Source organism: Caretta caretta, chromosome 1 (genome assembly GCF_965140235.1).
Source record: "Caretta caretta isolate rCarCar2 chromosome 1, rCarCar1.hap1, whole genome shotgun sequence".
Lineage (NCBI taxonomy): Eukaryota > Metazoa > Chordata > Testudines > Cheloniidae > Caretta > Caretta caretta.
Window position 1 is genome coordinate 199,796,904 of NC_134206.1, and position 27,363 is coordinate 199,824,266.

General features: G+C 41.4%; 1 protein-coding gene across 1 annotated transcript in view; it reads left to right on the forward strand.

Moving 5' to 3' along the window:
* COL8A1 (collagen type VIII alpha 1 chain) overlaps positions 1 to 27,363 on the forward strand; it is a 118,422-nt gene that overhangs the window by 67,756 nt on the left and 23,303 nt on the right. The window contains exon 2 of the mRNA XM_048817019.2: positions 7,699 to 7,825. The gene's annotated coding sequence lies outside the window, so the exon portion shown is untranslated. The remainder of the gene's footprint in view (positions 1 to 7,698; positions 7,826 to 27,363) is intronic.

The following is a 27,363-nucleotide window of genomic DNA, read 5'->3' on the forward strand; positions in this document are numbered from 1 at the left end:
AATGCCTTGTTTTAGTTTGATGGCATGCAGAAGCACAGTCCAATGCCTGATGTTACCCATCCTATTTATCGTCTCTCTTCACTAAATAGAGAAGCAAGGTACCTTTCCTTATCCAGCCAAATCAAGACATGTATGAAGCGTTAGTAAAATACCTCTAAGCGGTGATTAACAGGATTCTTTTCAAAGAGCAAAATATGTGGAATTCTTTTTGCAGAACAAAAATCTGATAAATTTAACAGGGTAACTGTCTGGACAATTCTGGTTTTTTTTTGTTTTTGTTTTTTAAGGTAAAAGTGACAGTCATGGCATTACCTACTTCTGTTAATATAATCAGTCAATGGTAGAATCTTTGCTCATCATTTCAGATGTAGTCATGCGAAATGCTTTCAACTCTATTTCATATATTTTTGCAAAAGAAAATGCAAAAATGCCTTTCCCTGTGTTGTTTAAACTCCTGGTTCTGGTTCCAGTATCTCAAAGTCTTGACAATAATTGCAATATTGCATGCTGCCAGCATTTGCAAATTCAGTACAAACCTCTTTATATTGATTTCACACTTTTTTTAAAAAAAAATAAAGTGAGGGGTTTGCACCTGGATAGATGCTTATGTTTTTGCATCATGAAGCACTAAGGATCTTGAGCTGCACTGATTTCTACCCCACGTCTCATTTCTCTCATGGTTTAAACAAAACAAAACAGTAATGTGACTTTATCGGTCATAAGCAATTCTAGTGTTCTCCTAGAATTTGGTGTGCATCTAGAGGGAAGCTTCACAGTTACATAAAACAGGTTTCAGAGTGGTAGCCATGTTAGTCTGTATCAGCAGAAACAACGAGACGTCCTTGGGGCACCTTAGAGACTAAGAAATTTATTTTGGCATAAGCTTTCATGCATCTGTTGAAGTGGGTTATAGCCCACGAAAGTTTATGCCCCAAAGAATTTGTTAGTCTCCAAGGTGCCACAAGGACTCCTCGTTGTTTTTGTAGTTACATAAAGGTTTGTGTTTCTATGACGGGGGAAGGAATTCAGAGGTTGTGAAGGAAGCAAAGACACCGAAAAAGGAATGTGATTTGCAAACAAGAGCAAATGATGTGTATTCTCACCCTTAAATATTACAAACCCTTTAAAAATAATGTTCAATTTATATCCGCTTATTACCAGCACTAAAAATTACAGTTGAAAGTGCAAATACCAGTTCTATGATGTATACATTTTGTGGTGCAGTTTACAAAATCTTCCATATGGTGCCACTTCTGAAAAATGTGGCTGTATATACATCTTCCTCCAGCTTTTCTTCACACTCAGTCTTATATTCCTCAGCAGTTCTTATTCAGAAAAAAGTTCCTGCTGAAGTCAATGGGAGGGTTGCTATGTAAGCACCCGACTGCATTTGGCCCTATTTTGCCCCATAAAAGAGAGAACAGTATTTCAATCTAGATTACTTCTATTTCAGGTTAAAGAAACAAAGATGTAGATGGCTTGATTCAGTGAAAGCACTTAAGCATGTGCTTAACCGGGATTTAATCACATGCAGTACAACAAATATGTGAGTGGTTAGCTGAATCGGTGTCATACTGTCTTCCATGAGAGAGAGAGAGAGAGAGAGAGGCTAGTGACCTACTCTGACTTTCAGAATTCAAACTGAAAACACAAAATATCAGCTGCCTCACCCAGCTACCACTTGCAGCCGGCAGAGAGATCCCAGTGATTAAAGGTGCAGTACAAAAAAAAACAAAAACAGGGATTACCTCATTTCTCCAGTTACACATCTACATAAAACATACCTACAGATATAGACCTAGCAGATGAAACAGTGCAAACAGGTGGTCTTGTACTTATGTTTCTTCTCCAGAAGCCCTTTTATTCCCCCCCCACATCCCATGACTATTTCTCCTTGTGTCCACCAGAAAGGAACCGCGTCAAGGTTCTGTCCCCTAAGACCAAGCCCTCTGCCTACTCTGCATGCTCTTTTCCAAATCACCCAGGACAGCCTTCATCCTGTTGTCATGAGCTGCAGCTGACAAAGTCATTGGCATTATTGGTCTAGCTCTGTTATAGTAGAAACCCTCACAAGCTTTTTCTCATATTATAAATAAATAAACTTTAATTTAATTATAATGTTTCAATTTTAAAAAGAAGTTAAATGGAAGGATGTCTTTGTCCTGAAACTGATTCCTACATCTATGCATATAGACACGATACTCAATATAATTAGAGAATGGCTCAAACTAGAAAGCTCCAAACACCCATGAATTTTGGGCCTGGGCCTACTCTCAGAGAAATCAGTGGAAGTTTGGATTGAGGGCAGGAGCAGGTCATTTGGCTGGGAAAGTTTGGATATGAATTTGTGACTGGCTTTCACCTTTCTGAAGGGCTGAACCAAACCCCTGCAAACTGTGGGCAAGGTTAGATCCCGAGCTGAACTTTGGAGCTCAAAACAATGAATGAGCATAGATTCACTCTACAAAGGATTGAGTATCTCAGCTGTTCAGATGAGGAAGCCTACTTGGCAGGATATAAGGCTGAGAGGCAAATGGCAATTAGGGAGCAGAAGATGCATCTCCAAGACCCAGAAATGAGACAGAACTGGTGCCAATTCACATCCCTTTATCCTACTCAAGGGATGAAACACATTAAGTACCCAAGTACTGTACATTATTTTATCTTCTATCCCTTGAGTGGGATAAAGGGGTGTGACACTGGCTTTTGTGTTACTTTCTTCCCTTGGCTATTTGAAATACACATACTGTATTCGGACAGGTTTCAGAGTGGTAGCTGTGTTAGTCTATATCAGCAAAAACAATGACATGTATCTGATGAAGTGGGTTATATCCCACAAAAGCTTATGCCCAAAGAAATGTGTTAATCTTTAAGGTGCCACAAGGACTCCTCGTTGTTTATATTGTATTCTGTCCATTTAAAATATGACTTTACTTTTCTCATCTTTGTTCTGTTTGCAAGAGGCAATGGATGTCTGTTGAGCCCCTTTTTCAAGCTCCTTTCATCTCTGCTGCCTCTTGGCATAGGGATGGAATGGGGGATTCTGCCCTCTACAATCTTCTCTTCCATATTCTCTCCCTCCACTTTTAAGAAAGTGCAGTACAAAGCTTTTAAACACAGATAACCTGATAGTACCAGTATATTACTCTTAGCACAGCTATTCCTTTAGGATTTATGCGTGCCACAGGCGTTTGTAACGCCTTGTCACATCTCTTCATGCACTAGTTTAATCTCCTATTAAATGTTAACTTTCTGTGCATATTTTTCAAAGAACACTTAGAAAAAACTTCCAACACAGTAGCAATGTATATTGAGCAATGCAATCATAGCTGCACAAGTGCTGAGGGGGAAAGGCAATAAGTTATCTGCTGAAAGCTGACCCTCTCTCTCTCACACACGCAAGCAATCTAACCCTTTGCTCCGCTCAGGTGGCACAAAGAGGCAGGAAAGCAGCCATATATGTCCAGCTGGAGATTCCCCAGTCAACTCCTATGCAACCCCTAGCACAGAGGGTGTGTTGGGGGTTGGGGATCATGCTCTGGCAATAGCTGCTTGGAAGATGGCCCCTTGGGGGAGCCAGTCAGTCACAATAAAGTAGAGCTGGGCTGCTCTAACCAGCTATGGGACTGGCATAGAACTAGTCCCAGAATCAAGAAGCAGCAGCTGGCTCCCTTGTCGGCCCCACTCTCAGCTGTGGAAGCTGGGTGCAGCTGAGATTCTCGGCCAGAAAGAGGAGAATGCCTTTGGGAAAGTCAGGTTCTACATATACCATTGAACCCCAGGCTGGGGGAGTTTTCTATTATTCTTTTCTGCATATTAACTTGTTCTGATTTCGGATGATAAACATTATTACTTGAATGGGGGAGGGAGGAACAGTGCCTGTTCTATGTCTGGTAAATTGTCCCACTTGCTGTAGATCCTCAACAATGTGATAACCCCAAAAGGAGGTTCAGATTACTTTGGATAAGTGCCCAAAAGTTTGGATACTAAACTGAAGCTCTTTCTATATCTCGGAGTCTGCACAGACTAGAAGTCTCATTGTCTGTCTGTTTGAGTCACTGTCACAGATTAGGACATTTTGTGTCTAGCTTCTAGGTTAAGTTACTCGTTATGGTATATGGTCATATACAATAGGATCCATTTAAAAAAATCAGCATTTACCAAAAGTTACCACCCCTCAGTTTATGAACATAGAAATTCAGAGACTCAGAATTCTGGGTTTGATTCCAGGTTCTGGAGGGGAGTGGTTATAGGCACTTCTGATCCTGTCCCCATCCTGACCCTCCCCCCAGCCACCCACCCACTCACTCCTGTCCAGCCCCTCCCTCTGTCCTCTGGCTTCAATACCCCTCTTCTATTAAGCTCCCCCTCCCATTCTCTGGCTCCATCCCCTGCGTGCCAGCAGGAGATGCATTGAGAACACAGGAGAGACAGGTGTCCTTAAGTCTCTGACTGCCAGATGCTGGGAATGGATGATGGGATAGATCATTTGATAATTGCCCTGTTCTGTTCATTCCCTTTGAAGCATCTGGCACAGGCCACTGTCAGAAGACAGGAAACTGAGCTAGGTGGACCACTGGTCTGACCATTCTTATGTTCTTATGACAGACTCCCTGCTCTCTGTTCCTGCGACTAGGTGCCAGACACAGGAAGGAATAATTGCATGGAAAGTCCTGCTCAGTCCCTGCCATCCTAGGCTGGAACATGCTTAGTACAGATGGAATCTTATAAGAAGTTATTTGACAAACTCTAATGAGTCTCTCCTGAGCATGTGCAACCTGTGATTTTCAGAGGCTTATAACTTGGCCAAATCTGGGTGCATTTTCACAGGGATAAAATAAAAGCACATTCTTGACATCAGGACAATCCCCCTTGCCCCATTTCAAACTCTTGTTCCAAACACCAAGATCCTAGAAACGCTCAACAAAAAGAAATCTCATTCTCAGGAAAGAATGAACCATTTTTGCTGAAACTTTCAAAAAACAAAATCAGTCTGAGGCAGACACCTGGAATGGGGTATTTCAGTCAGAAAGATTAAAGTTTGGCAAAATTATAAGCAATTGAAAACAGGGTGTTATAATGGGAAGTATTAGGCAACCTTAACAAAAGCAATTGCTACCAGCTCTGCCTATACTAAAATAGATTAAACAGATAACCCTGATTAGATAGATAGGTAACTGTAACAGGATAAATATATTCAAAGTGGGCTGGAAAAAGTTTGAGTTAAAAGGAAGTCAAGTTATTTTCTGTTTTAAAATATAAAATTGGGAATGGGTTGTGTCTTTCTGCCTACTCCCAAAATCTTCATATATTTAGGGATGCTTTAAGATATTGGTTTTCATTTGTATCTCCCCATAGACTTTAAGATCAGAAGGAACCATCATGACCATCTCGTCTGACCTCCTGCACATTGCAGGCCACAGACCCTTACCCATCTATTCCTGTAATAGATCCCTAACTTCTGGCTGAGTTTCTGAAGCCCTCAAATAATGATTTAAAGACTTCAAGTTTCAGAGAATCTGCCATTTACTCTATGCAAACTAGCAAGCAACCCATGCCCACACTTCAGAGGAAGGAAAAAAAACCAAAACGAAACAAAAAACCAGGGTCTCTGCCAATCTGACCTGAGGGAAACTTCATTCCCAACCCCAAATATAGTGATCAGTTAGACCCCGAACATGTCAGTAAGACCCACCAGCCAGAAAGGGAGGAAGTATTCACTGTAGTAACTCAGAGGCCTGCCCACCTAGTGTCTCATCTCTGGCTGTTGGAGATATTTGCTGCTAGCAGTCGCAGATGGGCCCATGCCATTGTAGGCAGTCTCATCTGATCATTCCCTCCATAAATTTATCAAGCTGAGTCTTGAAACCAGTTAAGTTTTTTGCCCACATTGTTCTCCTTAGAAGTCTGTTCCAGAATGTCACTCCTTTGATCGTTAGGAACCTTCATCTAATTTCAAATCTAAACTTGTTGAGGGCCAGTTTATATCCATTTGTTCTTGTACCAACACTGGCCCTTAACTTTAAACAACTCCTCTCCTTCCCTGGAGTTTACCCCCCTGCTTTATTTATGTTTGCATAGCTAGTAATGTGCTATAGCTAAAAAGGAGACAAAAGAAATATATTTTGAAAAGTGTTCAGCTTTAGTATATTATTGGTTCTATAGAATCTCCTAGTACTTAGATTTTAAAACAAATTCATGACTCTTGACAATGTAAAAATGGGCCAGGAACTTTAGAGACTTGGAAGAAGTGTTTTCCATTTCCTTTCATGTGGTTTCATGGCAGCCAGCCTTAATGTTCTGCTGGAATTGGGCTAGAAAATGAACCATCCGTGGGAAGCAGAGTCTTATTTGTTTGCTTTTCTAATTTACCAAACATTTACTTATTGTAATAAGAGCTGCTAGGGAATTTTTTAACTTTTTTTTTTTTAAACCAAAAAGTCCCCTGCTGATTCATCAAAACCAAAACTGTTAATGAAACAGGGTCAGTTTGATGAATCTCCTGCATCAAAATAATATTGAGAACAAGTTTTAAAATTATCAAAAATGACCGGTTTCTAATGTCAAGATGATTTTTTGTTTTGAAATTTTAGTAAATTTAGACTAAAAATAGTTAAAGCAGATCAAAATTGAAATTAAACATTCCAAGATTAACAAAATGAAATGTTTTGATTGACCCAAACCAAAAATATTTTTTGATTTTCAGTTGCCGAAAAATTCAGATTTTAACTTTTCATCTGATTTGGGAGAGGAAAATTTTTCAATATCTCAAATGCTTTTGAGGGATGGAAAAATCAGTTTCTTGCCCTCCTCTAACTGGAATATGGAAATTGAGCTGCTAAAGAAGAGATCATTAATTATCATTATTGTAATCTTTTTAAGACCTCAGTCCTGCAAGGTGCTGAACTCTCTGACTTGATCTAGCAAAGCACTTATGCATCTGCAGTTTCATTGAAGTCAGTGCTCAGTAATTTGCAGGACTGAGCCTGAATCCACAGGTTGAGTCAAAGTACACTGAAGTTGAGGGATTCTCTTAATTGACTTCAGGGGATTTTGTGTCAAACCCCTACCACATCACTCAATAGTATGGACATCTAAGCTTTCAGGTAACTCAGCTTTTGTGAGAAATTCACAAAATCCAATTCAAGAGCGATAGTGTTTTGCCACTGTTAATGGGGGACTTTCAGAGGCAAAAACATTATTAAAAAAAGTGACAATGACCTACTATCATTAATTTTTGTCTTAAAACTAATGACAATAAGCCATTACCTTAAAACGGACTTAAATTCTTTTGCATTCTGAAAAAGAAGCAGTGCACGCTCAGTTTTATTAAAGGAAGCTCAGTGGTTAAACACTGGCATTCTCTTGTTGCCTGAATGTCCAGCATCCTCATACTTAGAGTTTAGTCCAGCAAGGTGCCAAGCATATCACACAGAGATCAAAGCCTCTGAAGAACCAGTGTCTTTTCCGAGCACAGTGCACACACAAGAGTCATGTGCTTTTATTGAGGTAAAGAACATAATGGAATATTGCCATCTGTTTCTTAGCCACTTGGATTTGAAAATCTTGGTCAATGTTTCTTGATGTCTGTGCAAAAAGAATAATACTTTGTGTTATTTGTTATTGAGAGTGCCCGTATCTTTATTTAATGGTCTAAATTCTAACCTGATGTTTTAAAATACAACTAACTTTTTGTAGGTGCGGATTTGGAATCAACAAAATATCTTACTCCACTGACCTAAAGCAGACACGGAATCCAGGCCTCTTAAGGTGAACCACAAGTGCCTTTGATCCACTTGTACTGCCCTTTCCCAAAAATCTAAATGTAAGTATACCCAGTTTTGACACTCCAAATGACCTATCCACAATGACTAAGCCTGAACACAATTGGTTAAAGGCTCAAGCAGTCATAAAATAATCACTTGGGTCTTCCACAGGACTTGCTAAGTTACTCAAGTGTTTGCCATATGCTGTTTGAAGTTCAAGTAGAAATTTCTCCACTACAAAACGTCTTTGCACTCAATCTCAGTATGAGTTTTTCAAAGAATTAAAGAAAATACCCCATTGGGGAAATCTCCTAAATTCAAAGTGAGGAAAAAAATATATAATTTGTAGCTCTTCGTGTAACTGTTAGACTTTTTTGTAACATTTTGCATTTTCTCCTGCTTGTTTAAAGGATTCTATTAATATTTTCTCGGGTTAGGGAGGGATCAGTTACGGGCTTCATTGGGAAAGGATTTTTTTCTATTGAGAAGGGTAGCATGCACAGTAATTTTCTCTTGGGCTGGCTGAGGGCTCTTTAGAATCTAGTGAATCATGATTATTATATACTTATGATATTCATACTGTGTGTGAGAGTCGGTGTATAAAAATCACAGCAGCAGCACTCTAATGTTGAATATCTCTGAGTAACAGCAAGTAGATGGTAAACATCATTTTGAACTTCAGTGGAAAAGTTTCTTACAAGTAGACATTAGCTCATAGTATCCACAGGTCATGACTATTATGTATTCTCAAATGTGACTTTTGGAACTAAAAATCATTGTTGCCTAATAAGATACATTATTATTTTATTTAATTTAAAAAAATCCATTTGTTGAGAATGAATCATGTAAATACCTCAGATGTTTCAGTATAAGAGAAGGAAAAAGCACATTTGATGGTTTTGATCTTTTATAGAAAAGGTCCAATAGAATTTAATTGGGATGAAACCAACAGCTTACTATAAAAAGAACTCTAAAAACATATAGAGCTATGTCCTCAGCCTTGGTTAGAGACACACACACTTTTTGCACCTGTTCTACCTCCTCAGATACAGAGGCAGGGCCAAAGTGTTGTGCAATCCTCAGTCAATGGAGCTGTCCCCACTGACTGTCCCACTCAGTGGGACTTAGTGGCCCTATGTCCTACCTGGCCCTAAAAGAGGGGGGAACAGAAAGGTGGATCTTTCTCACAGCTTTGTGAGCTTGGTGCAACTGAAGGATCCAACCCCAAAAATTTAATAGACAATGAGATCCTTTCTACAGAACGTTTGAAACCTCCTATTGAATTTATTAGGCCTTTCAAACCTTGATCCAAAATATAGTCAAAGCCAATGAAAAGATCCGCCAGTAGGAATTGGATTGGCCTCTTATTACCTAGTTATACATTTCTAGAGAGAGGTTGGTTAAAATATTATAAAGACAGGTTATTTTCTAGCCAATTTCATAGGAGTTTTCCATAAGGATGCTACCGTGTTATTCTTAAAAGTGGTTATATAAGAACTAGTGAATATTTCATCGGACAGCTAAAAATAAGAATAATTAGCACATAGTTCTTTTCATCAATAAATTTCAACATACTTTGCAAAGATGAGTAAGCATCATTATCCCCATTTTACAGAAAGGGAGGCTGAAACACAGTTTAAATGACTTGTTCAATGTCTCAACAAGTCAATGGCAAAGCTGGGAACAGAACTCAGTTATTGTGTCTCCAGTCTAATGCTTTATCTACAGCACTGTGTTAAGATGATCAAAATTAATGCCTTCTCTTTTCAGAAACGTGTACATAAAGTAGAATAGCATTGTACATTTTCAAAATTTTAGTGAAAAATTAAGAAAACTACCATTTCCCCCCTTTTTCTGACCTGTTCCAGTGCACAGAAATACACCTAAGTTCAGATCTTGATAGAAACCTGGCCAGAATTCAAGGACATTTAGATATAGAGCCTGAAATAAAGCCCTAGCCCTATCTTCATAGGCAGTCCTGAAAATTTTCAAGCTTGGGTATCAGCTGGTGAAGATGTTTGAAAGGCATTTGGATCCAATAGAATTTCTGAGCTCCAACCAAAACCAACATTTTAATTGTTTCAACTGAAAAGGGGTAGGGGGTGACTCAGCAAGTGGGTTTCCTGTAACTAAATATCCCCCCAAACAGTTCTGCTGGGTTTCCTTTATAAAATACAAAATATAACATATGAATCTTCCTTCATCGCCGGCACTTATTTTAGTATGTCATTTTAAATGCAAAACAGGAAAAGGATGCTCAGAAGAAACCCTTGGGGATATCAAAATATTGTTTGATGACAGTTTTAAATGCTTGACATAATAGTTTTATATGTAAGAATATCAATCACCTGAAAGTAATTTCTAGACTAGGAGATTTAGGTTCTTCAAGTAATAAAGTATTTTAAAATGCAATTATGCGTGCATCTCACTTGTTTCAAATTACCTATGCTTTATTCTACTACGGTGTTAGCCCTACTCAGCTGTCACTAAGTGGACGGATGCACTATTTTAATAACTTTTTTTTTTTAATTAAAATATTTGAAAAAGGCCATTGAAATGGTGGAGGGAGGGCAATCCGAAAAATGGCCAGGATGAATAAATTTAGCTTCCCAGACATTCTAATTTAATCCACAAAGTAGAAGGAAAATATATTGGGTCAAATGCAGATATGCTATGGACGATGGGGAAAGTAGCTGTAAGTGTCTGGGGGTCTTAAACTGGTTTAATTTACCTGCCCAGAATGAGAAGTTTAAGTGGAGAGTAGGGCAATTGCAATTTATGTATCCTTATGGCCTCCTGTCGATTTCTTTTTCAAAGGAACTCTCCTCTGTGGCCCCTTAGCATACAGGTTTCACCAATTCAGTCCCCTCTGTTATACTCATCACCTTGTCTCCATTCAAATCCGGCTTCTTTGCCAATACCCTAATGAAGTTTAGTTTGCCCTGTCTTCTTTGTCTTTCTCCTTCAGGCTCTGGTCCTGTGTTAAGATCAACTCGTGCTACGTGACATTCAATGGGACTTAGTCACTTTTGAAAGAGACCGATTCCTAAATCACTTGAGTACTGAACAATTTATCCCAGATATCCGACTCCCATTGACTTTATATAGGAGTTGGGACCTAACTCCTTTAGTCCCTCTTGAAAATCCCAGCCTTATACTCCTCTCACTGGTACTAGTTGGAAGAAAATTAAAGGGTAATTAGAAAAAGAAAAAAGTTGAGTAGGAGGGGGGGAATAAATGGTCTCTTTCCCCCTCAATTCAAGCAGTGCTGTGAAATAGTTTAGAAATACAGTCCCCTTTTCTCATTGGTGAACGTGTTTCCTTCCTCAGCCAATGCAGAGGTTATTGTGAATAATCACAATGTGCTTTTTTTTCTTGGTCACTGAAACACATTTAAAACAGATGCAAATGGAAAAGGCACAAAACAGACTCTGCTACCACTTGGTGAGGATACAAAGGTACCTCATGAGTGTGCAGTAGATGGGATGCAAATTACAGGTACAAATCCTCTTCTTCACTCTTTGCAGAAGCAAAACACCCCGACAGCGGAGCAGTGCAGTTATACTGCCAAGGGAAGAAGGCAGGGGGTTGGTGGGGATTTGGGGAGGCTCTATGTCTGCCTGCTGCTCTCACAAAGAGGAGGGTCATAGGGAGGGAAGGAAGGAAGGAAGGTCGGTCTGGAGGGACCTACTGCTCCAAGAATCCTCTACTTCTCCCCACATTGAGACAGATACAGAGGCTTTTGCAGTCAATACAATGGAATAGTGGCCTTGCAGTGACTGTTTTTCTTCAGTGCCCCGACAGGAGGCCACTGATACCCCCAGCTAAATTTCTTAGGATTTTAGCCCCCCCCCCCCCCCCGATCGCTAAGGGGACTGGGGTGTAGGAGGGGGTGAGGGCTCTGGGGTGGGGCCAGGGCTGAGGGGTTTGTGATGCAGGAGGGGTCTCCAGGCTGGGGAGGAGGAGTGTAGGAGGGTGCTGAGACCGAGGGGATTGGAGAGCAGGAGGGGGATCAGGGCTGGGGCAGGGGTTTGGGGCCCTGGAGGGGGGTCAGGCATGCAGGCTCTGGCCAGCACTTACCTCAAGCAGCCACCATGCCATGCGGCTCCAGGGAAGCAGCCACCATGTCCTCCTTCAGCTCCTATGCAGATGCGTGGCCAGCTGGCTCTGCGTTCTACCCTGTATGCAGGCACCACTCCCGCAGCTCGAATTGGCCAATGGAAGCTACGGGGGCACTGCTTGGGGCAGGAGCAGCATGTAGAGCCCCCTGGTTGCCCCTATGCATAGGAGCTGGAGGTGGAGGAATATGGTGGCTGCTTCCCGGGAGCTGCGTGGCACAGAGGCTGGGAGGGAGCCTGCCAGCTCCACTGTGCGGCGACGCCAACCCGGCAGTCAATGGTCCAGTCAGGGGTGCTGACCAGAGCTGCCAGGATCCCTTTTCAACTGGGTGTTCTGGTTGAAAACCAAAACGCCTGGTCACTGTAGGTTCTGGGTACTTTGAAGTGTATGGTTTGTTAACAGGTCATTCAGTAACAGCAGAACATAGAGAAAACAGAGGTGCAGTTAGGAGTTAGTAGCTATGGAAAAAGCATATGCAGTACAATGACCAAGGAAGGATAACGCTTTAAGTGCAACTTCTCCCCAAAGCCCGTAATTCACTTAAATGTATCCAACTAATTATTCCTTATGAAAGAGCTTTTGGTGAGATCATCGTGTATCTGTTACAGATAAATATATTTGCTATGCATCTGAGTCTCCTAGGAAATCTTATCTTTCTGTTCCTGTTTTCCAGACGGTAAGCTTTCAGAGACAGAAACTGTCGTAATACCTGTGTCTTATACAGTGCTGAGAACATTGTCAGTGTTTGCCAACTGACTAAAATTACAGAAGCACTTAAACAAGAGATACATAACTTATACGGATACCGATATTAGTATTTGAACCTATTCGGATATTGAATTGACATGCAGCCACAATATTTCTTACACAGGGCTAAACTTTCTGAGCACTAAACTCACAAATACAACGTAGCTGCTTTGAAAATTCTAAAATGACAAGCATACATTTAAAGATTTGTATCCTTTAAACAAGAGGAAAGGAAACCCTGCCATATTCTACACTAACAAATCACAATTCATAACAGTGTTACCACTAAACCAAACCCTGCTTTCTTTATCTAGCTGAAACTCCCGTTGACTTCAACAGGTTCTCTTCAGCATCCTTTTCAGTGATTTAACATGAGAGAATGAATGCTGGATAGAGATGCTGAAATCAATCAAGTTTTAACTGAGAAATAACTGTAGGATTTCACCATGTTTTGGACAATTCCATAAGAGTACTGCCATATACAGTATGTTATACAAGAGGTACTGCTGGTATAACTCATGCCACCTTGCCTGCGTGACAGCTATTTTTGAAAAAGCTCAATGTGGAGGTTACAATTTCGAGCCTGAAAAAGCTGGAAGAGATTTTGGAATTTACTCAGACAAGTTCTCCCACCCTTCATTGTGTTTGGGAAGCGGTCACTAATAAGTAATGATCTAGAAAGGGAAAGAAGAGAGTGACTAGCTTGAAGCCTGTATAATGAAGCCTAAATATACCCTGAGTTTAGTGAGCAAGTTCACATTCTGCAGTGAAAGGTGACCAGGAATGCAGGCATTCCTGGTGTTGCGTCTTTGTTCTCTATACAAATTAAGAATGTAAGGAAGCTACATAGACACAGTTTCCTAAACTTAGCATCTCTACTCAGTCTAAAAGAACATGAGAAAAATCTGAGTTTGGCATACAAAACTTACTTGAGGGTACTCCGTAGGATAAAGCATGAAGTTTTCTTTTATACAAACGGGGTTTGCCCTATTTCAATTAATGCAAGCTGCCTTCACTTTTACTGCTGTAAACACAGTACTGCACTTACCGCAGGTGTGGGGAGGGTACCAAAATGTTCACTGCCCACAGGTAATATTTCTCTTGCCTCCTCTAATGACTAGCCCTGCTAAAATGTCAAATACTTGTATAGGATATTCCTGCCACACACCATTTGAACTGAAGTGAGGAGATTCTCTTGTCTCCTGTGGGACTCATTCTCCTCACTGCAGGTTATTTCACTGCCTCCTCTAGGAGTGGTTTAGCTCTGCTTCATAAAATATGGACAGCGAGCTATTTTTTGCTTTTGGAATCTACCAGATTTTCACCAAATGGAACAAGGGATATATCTTCAGAATTTCCTCAGACAGTCTTTGTCCTCTTAGGAATTATGAAATACAGTGCTGCTGGATACATTATTTCAGGACCACTGAAGCAGTAGTCCCAGAGGCAACAATAAGATACCTCCAGATAAGCCATGTCCGAGGATGGGCTTGCCCTGGAACGGAGTTGCAACACTCAGATGCCTCCCAGGTTTTTACTAAGCAAATAATAAAGATAAGAGATTGTAGGTGCCTGGTGCAAGCTGAATCTTTTTGTGTGTGGGGGGGGAGAGGGGTCATTTCATCACATGAAGGGCTCTATTCTCACATATTTTCATACAGTGGGCATACAGTTGTAGCATGATGTAGACTGTCACCATTACACTTAAGGCCATATTTTCAAATTTATTCAAGTGCCTAAAGACTTAAGCACGTATTATAATCCCAAGAGGCACCTATCTGCAGCTTTAGGTTTCTAAATTCCTTTGAAAATCTGGCCCTTAATGCTCAGGCAGAGGGAGGGGCCGTGTATTTGTGTGCTACTGCTCTAATGTCAGGGAAATTGAAACAGAGGGAAAATGGAGTATGTTTAGTTTTTCCTCATGAAAACTTCTTTAAATCTCTCTATTTTTCTGACTTGGTTACTCTTCATCCGTAGCACACCCCCTTGTCTTGCTTTGGCTCTAGGTAAACACAGACCAGTGAGAAGATTGATTTATTTATTGCTCCAATTCACTCCAGCCCCAGGCATTAGAACTGCCAAAAGGATGGAGAAAGCAAAGGGAAGCTGTAGAAGCAATTTTTAAATTACATGTCATGGTTTCTAGATGCCCTCGTTCCATTTATTCCACCAATGCTTACCAACTCCCAACCCTCATTGGAGAGATTTCTGCAACAGTCTCAGTCCAGAGTACCAGGCATTAAATTAGAGAGACAGAGACATTTGGGTCTGTATCAGGATTAAGTTTGGCTCAGGTTTGTGTTCAAATTGTGCCAGGCAGGATGATGACGACTGCCCAGCTATGGTTGCTCAGAGGACTGGGACTACCACAGCAGCAGCTGCTTCTTAGTTTGGGGTTCTTGCTCCAAGGAACAAAAGTCTATCCAGACCCTCCAAAAACTTCCTGTCAGGAATAAACTGGGATCAAAATAGTCCATGAACTGGGTCATGCTGCACTTTGGGGAGGTACAATCATCCGGTTGTCAAAAGGACTGGTAAACCGAAAAAAAGCCCTGTGTGGGCTAAATAATCCCATTGTGACTTCTTTGGCACTTGACTCTCTCCCCCTGCTCTTCCTCACTGCACCTAGGACCAAGTGTCTGCTCGGGCTAGCCCTAGACCATGGTATTTAGCTGCCCACTTACTCATTAATGCTCTGTACAGATAAGACAAACTCCCTCCAGGTAGCCCTGTCTTAACTGTCCCTTTTCCTGTTATTTCCCCTTTCTCCTCTCTATTTAGCTGGATAGGGAGGCCCTTGCCTCTAGGTTTAACAGCTGAATAATCTGAACTAAAATACATGTTATGGAGCAGAACGTCTCCGAGATCAGGATAGTGTGTAACTTTAACAAGGTAGGAGAGGGCAGGGAGTGTACATGCTCTCCTTACAGGATGTGAGGTCATATCAGGGCTCAGACTCAACAAAACCAGAAGTCTCAAGCTTCCCATCACTGGGAGATTTAAATCTTATAAGGACAAATGCTCTTCTGAGGCATGACTCAATGTGAAAAGAGAACTGGATTGACAGATTTCAATTCACCCCTTCTGCCCTAAATTTGAAAGGGTTAAGTTTCACAGGTTGGGCTTTGATCTATCTCGAGCAAGAAGCAGAAAAAGATGGGTGGGTTAGACCATGCTCCAAGCAACAGTGGCTCACAGCAACTAAGGTTTTGAATTTTGATTTCCAACATGATTGAAACATGACCACTTCTGAAAAAAATTATGCCTTGCTCACTCTATTTTGTTCAGGCAAAACAGAACAGATGTTAAAAATAAATGAAACTGGAAAAAAAAAGAAAGAAAGGAGCATTGTTAATGCAGAAGTCCAGTGGGGCCTTCTCTGTTCACTTCCACAGATAAAAATGTCTGCAACAAACTACGTAGCAGACTGAAATATTTGTTTCTTAAACCTTATTCAGAGTCAAAGATTTCTGCTGTCAAGAGGATGCTAAGTTTTCAGGATACAACTATCTTGTTATCAGGGGAGTTACTTCTTCTGGCTCCCACAATCTCTGATGATACAATTGTGCCCCAACAAATGTTAGGAAGAAAATTAGTATCACCAATACACTTGCCAAACCTAGTTATAAAATATTTCCCATGTTAGTTAAAAATCTGACATTGGTGTATTTGAATGGATCACTGGTGCCACCTAGTGGCTAGTTCAGTTAACCTCTTGTTTATTTCATAGAATATCAGGGTTGGAAGGGACCTCAGGAGGTCATCTAGTCCAACCCCCTGCTCAAAGCAGGACCAATCCCCAATTTTTGCCCCAGATCCCTAAATGGCCCCCTCAAGGATTGAACTCACAACCCTGGGTTTAGCAGGCCAATGCTCAAACCACTGAGCTATCCCCCCCCCAGCAATCCTAAGAGAATAATTTTTTTCCTAATATTGATTTAAAAAAAATCACTCCATATAAATTTGAATCTGCCACCATCTTCCCGCAATATCTTCCACATTTTAAATAAATGCAGAGATAATCAACATTTCCAAATAAACTTCCACAATATTTGTAATTCAATGGGTCCGATTTTTAAATTGTACTGAAAATGGACTGGGGGAGTGTGGGGAGGTTTACAAGTGCGGACATGAACTCTCCCAGCTGTAGATTCACTCCAACAGTTAAGATGGCTGTAGGACCTCATTTGCATCTGCAAAATTGAAAGATTGGATTTGACTTTTAAAACTTGTCTGTCCAAAAAAAAAAAGACTGCAGCAGCTAATAAAAACTCCAAATAAGTGTGACATAAATAATAGTGACGAATGTAGCGGTTTGTCCCTGAACTGCCCAGCACAGGGCATTTCCTGTGAGATTAGATACAAAGCAGCATGTGACTTTATCATCATCCAGTGAACTGTGTTTAAATTAGAACCATTCAAAACAGACACAGTGGGTGAGGGTAATATCTTTGATTGGACCAACTTCTGTTGGTGAGAGACAAGCTTTCCAGTTTACATACAGCACCTCTTCTTTAGGCCCAAGAAAGGACTCCTGCCATCATAGCAAAAATGCAAGATGGAACAGATTGTTTAGCATAAGTAGTTAGCACATGTTATGGGACCATTCAAGGTGGAATGGTCCATTAACAACCCTGCAGTCATGACAAAGAGAGAGAGTTAGTGGGTTGTTGTAATAAGCCATAAAACCCAAGGTCTCTGTTCAGTCCATTCAAAGAATCCCTTGTCTACAGGAATAAAAAAGGGTTTCCTTATAGATTTCTATTCCATTGTTACCAGGGGGAGGATTTTTGTGTATTTTAGCAGTTGCTTCACCTAGTAGTGCTATCAAATTGTTAATCATGTAGGGCCAAAGACTAGAACCAGTGCACAGCCCTTGTTATGGATCCCTGTGGGTGGAAGGAATCCTTTCCCAAACCACAGAATGGCAGCACAGCTAATCCACAGCCAATTCAGCAGCCTCAAAGCCCTGTAACCCAGGAGTCTGCCCTCCCCTGCCCTTCCAGAGAGTGGCCAGGCATGGAGAGGAAAGAAATAACATTGTACTGCAGCAGCCAGAGAGAGACTGCAGGATCCATTCTCCAGCTTCCTACATGCTGGAGCACAGCAAACCCACTTGCAGCAGAATGTCAGCGTGTCCAAAATATGTGACCTCCCTGCGCATTGTCGCCAAATCCCATCTCCCACCTTTTTCCACAGCAGAATTGCACTTGAGCCTGTGCACTTGTACAGGTTTCAGAGTAACAGCCGTGTTAGTCTGTATTCGCAAAAAGAAAAGGAGTACAGCGTAGCTCATGAAAACTTAAGCTCAAATAAATTGGTTAGTCTCTAAAGGTGCCACAAGTCCTCCTTTTCTTTTTGCACTTGTACAGGCTCTTTGGTCTGGCTGGAATTATTCCACTGTTCCTTTAAAAATGTGCGAAACGGTCTTTGGGGGGAGTGAGTTAAACTTTATTTTTAAACACCAATCTGAGTTGTGATGGAAGCCTCATCCCTTGAAACATTTAAATCCAGACTGGCCAACACACTAAAAAATGTACAGTAGGATGGACTAGATAACTTCAAACAATGGGCTTGATCATCCTTTCAGTTACACCATGAAGAACCGTTAGGAAAGGGCTAGATAATAAAACAGAAAATGTAGTGCCACTGTATAAATCCATTGTACACCCACATCTTGAATACTGCATGCAGTTCTTGACACCCACTCAAAAAAAGATATTAGAATTGGAAAAGGTACAGAGAAGGGCAACAAAAATGATTAGGGGTATGGAACAGCTGCCATATGAGGAGAGATTAAAAGACTGCGGGCTTGGCTACACTTACAGTGCTGCAGCGGTGCAGCTGCATGGCTGTAGTGCTTAGTGAAAACACACTATCTATGCTGACAGAAGAGCTTCTCCCATTGGCACAGGAACTCCACCTTCACAAGAGGCAGTATCTATATTGATGGGAGAAGCTCTCCTGTCGACATAGCACTCTCTACAGAGAGTTAGGGCGGTATAACTGTGTCGCTCGGGGGTATGGATTTTCCACACCCTTGAGTGACAGTTATATTGACATAAGTTTGTAGTGTAGACGTGGGCTGAGACTGTTGGTCTTAGAAAAGAGGTGACTAAGGGGGGATATGATACATGTCTAGAAAATTGTGAATGGTGTGGAGAAAGTGAATAGGGAAGTGTTATTTCACAGAACGCAAGAATTAAGGGTCACTGGATGGAATTAATAAGCAACAGGTTTAAAAACAAACATAAGGAAGTATTTCTTCACACGCCACACAGTCAACTCATTGAAATCATTTGCCAGGGGATGTAGTGAAGGTTAAAAGTAGAATGAGGTTCAGAAAAAAAAAGAGTGGATAGGTTCGCAGATGATAGGTACATCAATATCTATTATCCAAGATAGTCAGGGATGCAACCACATGCTCTGGTTGTCCCTAAGCCTCTGACTACCAGAAGCTGGTACTGGACTGAATGGATCACTCGATAATTGCTTGGGAGGGAATGAACAGAACAGGGCATCTGGCACTGGCCACTGTTGGAAGACAGGATACTGGTCTGCATGGACCATTGGTCTGACACAGTCCAGCCATTCTTATGTTCCTACCAGTTTTTACAGACAGAGTTCCATTGACATCAATAGAGTTTCTTTTAATTTATACCACTCAAGAATCAGACTCTATAGCTGTTTTCTGACTCTGACTTATAGGAGTTGAGATCACTATTACTACTTTACTTTTATTTTTTTCTTCTAAGAGAACTGCACATTTTTCTAGGAATTAACCATTTCTGGAAAGAAAGAAAGGGAAGGGAAAAAAAAAGATACTGATTGGCACATTTCTACTGAAAAAGGACAAGAAGTTGTTCTGGCGGTTTTTAAATTGGAGTTAAGGAGGTGTCTTATACAAGCCTTTCAAAGCTAAGCCAAGTTGAGGTTGCTCCAAAACACACAATACTGATCCAATTCCGGATTAGCTGTAATGTCAGGACAAAGAAATGCATCTTATTAGTTGTGAAGTACTATTCCATCTTTTCAGTGTCCTAGAGTGGAAGCCAAACTGTCATGAGGAGTATGAAGCAGTATTGTTATTAAAGGGGTGGGAGAGTGATTATATTGGAGTTTAAATTAAGTTGATAGAGTAGCTTTCTGTCAGCCCTAGCACCAAGAATAGAGAAAGTAATATAGTATCCAATTACCATAGTGGACACCAGTTTCTTATTTGAATGAATGAAGTATCTGAATAAAATGGAATAAATGATGCAAGCACATGGTTTTAGATATTACAATATACACAGAGAGACCAAATCTAAGTAGTAGAGTAATAACAGTACCTAGCATGAGAAAAAAAAACAGATCCAAAATCAGATCTATTTGATTTTATTTAGACAACCTGGATGGGGGACTTTACAGTTCTCATTCCCTTCCAGGCTTCATAAATATGGTTTGTCTGAAGTGCTCATCTTCCTAACAAACGTATTTCAGTCTCTTGTGTTTTCATAAACCAGAGTGAAAATGTTGAGTCAACAAGAATGATTAGTTTTTGCTCAGTGTGCATTTTGCTTAAAAGGCTGGAAGTTCATGGGGACTGTTATCTATGGAAGGTCTCAGCTACAGTTAACAGAGAAATCTAAGAGAGGGAACATAATGGCATTTTGAGGTGTTTATGACCCACACCAGTTTCCCTTCTCTGTATAATAATTAAGGGTAAGTTTTTGTCATGCGTATTTTTAGTAAAGTCACGGCCAAATTCACGAAAGCCTGTGATTGGTCCTTGATTTTTCCTAAAAGCACCCATGACAAAATGGGTAGCCTGGGCAATTGGTGGGGGGGGAGGGCGGTCTGGGAGTTCCAGGATCACCCTCCACTGGTGGCTCCAAGCTGCGGGGATCTCCCCTGCCGCCCATGGAGGATGGGAGCAGTGGAGGTCCCTCTTGCTGCTGGGCCCCCACTGCTGCCCGTGGTGGCCTGGAGTGGTGGCAGGAAGCTGTGGGGCTCCCCCCTGCCATCCATGGTGGCACTGCGCCTTCCAGCCTCTGCAGACAGTAGGGGACCCTGCAGCTCCCAGCTAGTGCTGGCTGAAGTCATGGAGGTCTTTGGAAGTCACTGATTCCATGACTTCTGTGACTAAATTGCAGCCTTAATAAAAAACAAAGACAATCTCCATGGTCAGGAGCATGGTAAAGATAGAGAAGATGGATTAGATACCTTAGTACTTGTATGGCCCCTACAACCATAGTATCGGTGCACCTCACAATCTGTAACATTTATCCTCAACTCCCCTCTGAGATAGGACAGTGCTATTATCCCCATTTTTCAGATGGAGAACTGAGGCAGAGAGAAAGTGGCTTGTGCAAAAAGTCATCAAGGGAGTCTGAGACAGAATGAAGAGGTGAATCTAGGTTTCCTAAGTCTTAGGCTAGTACCCAGACCACTCTTTCCTCACAACAGATAAAACCAAGCACCTAAAAGTACTGCCATGCAGGCCCTGCAATATATCGGACAATATATCTGTTGAGAAGCCCACAATTTCTCTTTCCCTAGGGAGTTGCAAAGTGGGTTTAATACTGACCCAATTTTCCTGGTCTTTGGGAAAGGGATGGCAGGGCAGCCTCTCTTCCTAAGCCTCAAGGAGGAGCATGACTTCATTCGCAGGGAAGTACAGGCCCCATGAGCCTACTCGTGGCAGGATGTAGGAGAGGTGGGTGTAACCAGAGCAGAAGGAACTAGAGACAGAAAGGTCTTGCAGGCAAGTCATTCAGATTTAGGAGAACACTCAGATAACAAAAACAGAATATAATCCTCAGCCTGAGTTATCAATAGCCCAAGCCCCAGGAAGGAGGTAAGTCTGACCATATACAACTTGCCTAAACTCTATTTGGAGCAGGAGAGGTATGCAGGAGATCAGGCACCCTGACTAAGAAGAAACATCAAATAAAAGTTCCAGCTGACATTGTACCTCCTCAACTGCGTTCTTAGTTATGCACAATAGTCTAGAACAGAGAAGCAGAAAAATTAATCTCAAATTGCCTGCAATGTTTTTCATTGCATTACTGGTGTGACTGACCTATCTCTTGTACTTGCATGTGGAAATCCATCTGTTCAGTCTTTTCACTTAACAGAGTGATGGGTTCCCCCTGGGGTGCCACCGACCCTGCCTGACCCACCAGCCTAGGCTCCCTTTACACTGTATTGCTGTGACAAGCTCTCAAGCCCCCTCCATCACACATACAGATAGGGACACACCCAGCTGCAGTTACATGCAGATGCTATGATCAGTTCTACATGGGAAGGCTTCAAGCTGCTCAGGCACACATCCCCCCACGGGGTGTAAATCCAAAATTATACTATCCTGCACTGCATAGTGAACTTTACAGCATAAGCTCATGAAATCTGTCTCCTCCCTCAATGTGGAGAGGAATAGACAATAGCTTTCTGCCCCCAGTTATGACTCCCACACACACTGGTTTAGATAAAGGAAAAAAGCTTAAACAAAAGCTAGATTTTAAGTGATTATAAAGGGATAGCAAACAGATCAAAGCAGATTATGTAGCAAACAAATATGCAATCTAAACTTAATATACTAAACAGATTGGAGATGTATAAAAGATCCTTACCCTAAATGATGCAAGCAGGTTGCAGATTTTTAAGAGGTAAGATGCACTAGCTTACAGTTTTGGAACCCCAGGTGTTCCATTCACAGGCTAAAGCCCAGCACTTTAGCTTGAGCCCAGCACTTCCCCCACTTCAGTCTTTGTTCCTCAGGTGTTTCCAGGAATCTCTTTGGGTGGGGTGTCAGTGACAACATCATGGTTCTTCATTCCCCTGCCTTATATAGCCTTTACTTATGACAGGAACCCTTTGTTTCAAAGCTTAGTTCCCACACCATTCAGTGGAAAAACATTGGTATCCCAAGATGGAGTCCAGCACCAGGTGATCTGGTCACATGTCCCTGAAGTGTCACAGCAGCCATGAGTCAGAGGCTGTTTGTAGCGCTTTCAGGAAGCTCCCTCCCTCCATGGGCAATAAACTCCTTTTAAGGACTATTGTTCTCCCTAACGGTTCATTAACTTGAATGGGCCCTTCCCAACCAGCCCTCTAGACTGAGAGCCTCTTGCCTAATGGGTGTTGCCCAGGTGTAAAACACATTTGTCATACAGATACAAAAATGATACAGATGTACAAATAGGATAATCATATTCAGTAAATCATAACCTTTCCAGTGATCTCACATGACCCATCTTGCATAAAATACATCAAAATTATGCCATAATCATATCATAACATCACTTAAGAATATGGGGTGCAGTGCTACAAACTTTTTTTAGTTCAGGAAGCGTACCTGGTGGGGCAGGAGAAATAGAAATATAGGATAATTGAAAACCAGACATTTTACCAATATTTGATGGAAAAGTGAACAACCCAAGAGCCATTGTACAGACACGGTCCCATTTTCCATCTGCACTGGTCTGTTTTCATAGCTCCTTGCACCAGAAGTTAGGCTCTGTGCTGGCAAGGACCTTGTGGTGCATTAATAGTTTTGAAGGGTGTTTATACTGCACTGGTTAGTCCCAGAGGTGAAACACCCTGGTGAAGCAACAACACAGAGACTGACTCTTCCTTCACTCTGTACGTCCTCAGTTGGCACAGTGCTCCCTTGCACTCCGTTAATAGCCTTCTGATCAACACATACCAGTTTGCCTTCAAGTACACCTTTGAATTGTAAAGTAAGTATTCCACATTTTAATCAAGATTTATATCCCCAGGAAGCACATTGCAGTCCTCATAGGTTCCTTGTATACTTCCTGCTGCAGTTGCTGCCATCATATAGTTCCTAGCATGACCTAGTGCCTACCTAGGACAGGTCTCTGGAGGCACTAACAGTCCCTTCCTTAATTCATCATTTATGAGCTAAAGGCTCAAAATCACTGTGGCCTTCTGCTTCCAGGTGCGATAGCACAGTTTGCTCATAGGTTAGTATTTCACATTCAGCAGCTGTTCTGAGACACTCATCAGGCCTTGTGCCCTGGAGTATCCTTCAGTGGTCTCCACAGCCAGGCCTGTATCTTGCTAGATCCAGGAAGCTAGAGTGGTTAATCCATTGTTTAACTCATCACTGCTAGAGTGTTCAAGAAAGTACCACAAGAGGGTTTCATCAAACATCTGTGAGGTCTCACTCTGGGCTTAGGGATTCAGTGGCAAGTCAACCAGGTGTCTTCTCTCCTCTCAGAGGCAGTGTCCCGAGCACAAGGTTACCTTACATTCCACTCATAGGCCAGTGTGTAACTGGGCCACAGTCTTATTCCCTCATCCATCCTTCCCACCCTCCCGCATCCACCTCCAGAAACACTAGTGAAGAGAATGAAGACGAGTGAAGCCTTGAGATTGGAGAGCTAGCAACATTTGTGGCATTTCAGTTCAGAATGCTGTATCTGAATTCAGAGATAGCAGCTGTTGAAGTTTAGATTATACCTCAAGTAATGAGCTTCAGCTTTTCTGGGTCTGGATTCTGTCACCCCCGCCCATTTCTGATGTGTGCACTCTAGCAGGGTGCAGTCAAGCCAAGTCATAGATGTACATTTTAATGATTGATAGAGCCAGAAGAGTTCCCAGAAGTCACCTACTACAGGACAGGCCTAACAAAGAAAATAACAGAACGCCACTAGCCGTCACCTTCAGCCCCCAACTAAAACCCCTCCAACGCATTATTAAGTATCTACAACCTATCCTGAAGGATGACCCAACACTCTCACAAATCTTGGGAGACAGGCCAGTCCTTGCCTACAGACAGCCCCCCAACCTGAAGCAAATACTCACCAACAACCACATACCACACAACAGAACCACTAACCCAGGAACCTATCCTTGCAACAAAGCCCGTTGCCAACTGTGCCCACATATCTATTCAGGGGACACCATCACAGGGCCTAACAACATCAGAGGCTCATTCACCTGCACATCCACCAATGTGATATATGCCATCATGTGCCAGCAATGCCCCTCTGCCATGTACGTTGGTCAAACTGGACAGTCTCTACGTAAAAGACTAAATGGACACAAATCAGATGTCAAGAATTATAACATTCATAAACCAGTTGGAGAACACTTCAATCTCTCTGGTCACACAATTACAGACATGAAGGTCGCTATCTTACAACAAAAAAACTTCACCTTGATTATCATACACATTGTAAGGAGAGTGATCACTTTAGATAAGCTATTACCAGCAGGAGAGTGGGGTGGGAGGAGGTATTGTTTCATGGTCTCTGTGTATATAATGTCTTCTGCAGTTTCCACCGTATGCATCTGATGAAGAGAGCTGTAGCTCACGAAAGCTTATGCTCAAATAAATTGGTTAGTCTCTAAGGTCCCACAAGTACTCCTGTTCTTTTTGCAAATACAGACTAACATGGCTGCTACTCTGAAACCTGACATTTTAAAGCTTAGTAACCTTCAAAGGAGAAGGCTGTGTGCTGTTTTTCTTGATGCTCAACTACACAGTATCAACATGAAAAGAACATGACACCAAAGATGCTTCTTTCCAAATGCATTCTCTTTAGGGCCTGTTTAATTGACTAAAAAGTACATTACCAAAAATAAAGGCTCCAAATGATGGTTAAAATGTAAGCCTCTTGTGAGGAGTTTAACACAAAACACATTTAGAACACTGAGTCCTGCTGTGTTTTCTTGCACCACTCTTTGCAGCTGGGTAAAGATCAAGCACAATAAAGCATATAGCCAAACCCCACAATATACAGGATTGCTTTGGTTACATTATAAAAAGGGCTAAAATCTAGCTTATCTGGTGACGCCGATAATATAATTATTAAACTGCTCAAAATAAGCAGACACATGGCTTTGGTATTTGTATTACTTTGTAAATGAGAAAAAAAAAGTATAACAGTGTTAGAGAATAAAACTGAATGAGCTTCCTACGTACTGGTGGAGCTCTGCAGCCCCCTCATTTCCTCATCCAAAGGGCAAGAGAAATTCCAAAGCACAAATACTCTCAGAGATTTATAGGCCTGATTGCTGGCCAGGAGTCAGCTCTGCAGAGCTCCTTAGCAGGCCAAAAGAGAAGTAGTCTTTTCCTCAGGTATGAAGTGGGTTGGCTGATAGCATTGGCTGAGATGCAGTGAAGATATGAACAGAACTTCCAGCTAAAAAGTCCTTTGAAGTATGATCAATTGATTTCTTGAATGCTTAAAACAAGCAAACTTTGCAGGCAATGGGATCCATATGCATGTTTTCTCATGAGTTCCTTAGAAAAGGATAGTCAAAACTTAGATATGCATATGTGCTTTTAATGTAACAGTCTGGCTATTTTATAGATTCTGCCACCACTCCACCCCTCAAGAATGGATATTCGAACAGAAGATGAAAACCTGGCTCCACTAAAGCCAATGGGATTTTTAATCACTGATTTCAACAGAACAAAGATGTGGCTCTTTGAAGGCTGAGATTCACCCCAGCAGGCCAATGGTATTTGTGTTGGCCTTCTGTACAGGGATGAATTTCACCCCAAGTGAACTAAGTTGTGGATAAATTTTCGATTAACACCAGAGGTAGAAATTGGATCAGATCCAGTAAGATTCAAGCCAACCCTTCACTCAAAAGGGGGCATTTTATAATTATTTTGTTTCTTTACTCCCAGAGCACAAATGAGAGCCTTCCATTTTGGCCCTCAATGATATTGGCAAACAAGAGTTTTAAGGCTATACCCACTACCACATCAATTTCCCCAATGTCTATTTCTGGTTCTATATTCTACCTGAACTTTGCTGAGAGAATTTCCGGAGCTATATGGTGACAGGAGGCTTCAGCGAATGTTAAGCTTAGTTGAAAATTCTGGTCTTTCTTTCTCCAGCCAAATGTCTGGAACGAGCCAAGAGAAAGTAGCCAGGAAAACTGTACAAGAATATTGCATTAATAAATTTTGCATGCCCAAGATAAAACACACGAATAAAAACCCCTACATATATGCCATGTGTCTTTTCTTCTGTAACAGAAGTGACTTTCAGGTGAAAATATTGTGTGACTACAATGTCAATACTACATGGACCCAGTATTGTTTAATACTGGGAGGAAAAAATAGCCCAAAAATCTCAAGTTACCCTGGATGACTTTATTTCACAGAGTCATATTTCATCATGATGAGGGGTTTCATTCCAACCCAAATACATTGCAACAGCTCACCATCATTTTTGCTAAATATCAAGAAGTAAATCATTTTCAACTGACTGCTCTTCAGAGTCTTTGTATCAGGAAACACACACAAAAGCCAAAAGGGTTATAAAAAAGGACAGAGACAAGATGCAGCTATTTGTCATACAGAGCAAAGTGGTGAAATGGGAAGGAATGCACGGACAGGAGTGCGCCAGAGTAGAATGAAAACAACTCTAGAAGGTTGATTTAGGATGCCGAAGTACAGTGGGTTTAATTTTTTTAATTATTATTATATAAGTTGATCTGAAAGCTTCAAGCTTGGTTGTTCTTACAAATAAGTTGTGTAGTTAGCCAATCTGATGTGACAGATGCTGACTGAGGCACGGTCTTATTCCTAAATTCCCTCTTTTGTCCTCTTCCCATTAGTGTCTTATGGCTATATTAGCCTCATTACTACTATCATAGCACCCACCAGCCCCAATTGAGCTCCCGGTGTCATTGTTCTAAGGTCTGTACAAACACATAGTACGAGACAAATCTTTGGGGCAGGGACTTGTCTAAATAGAGG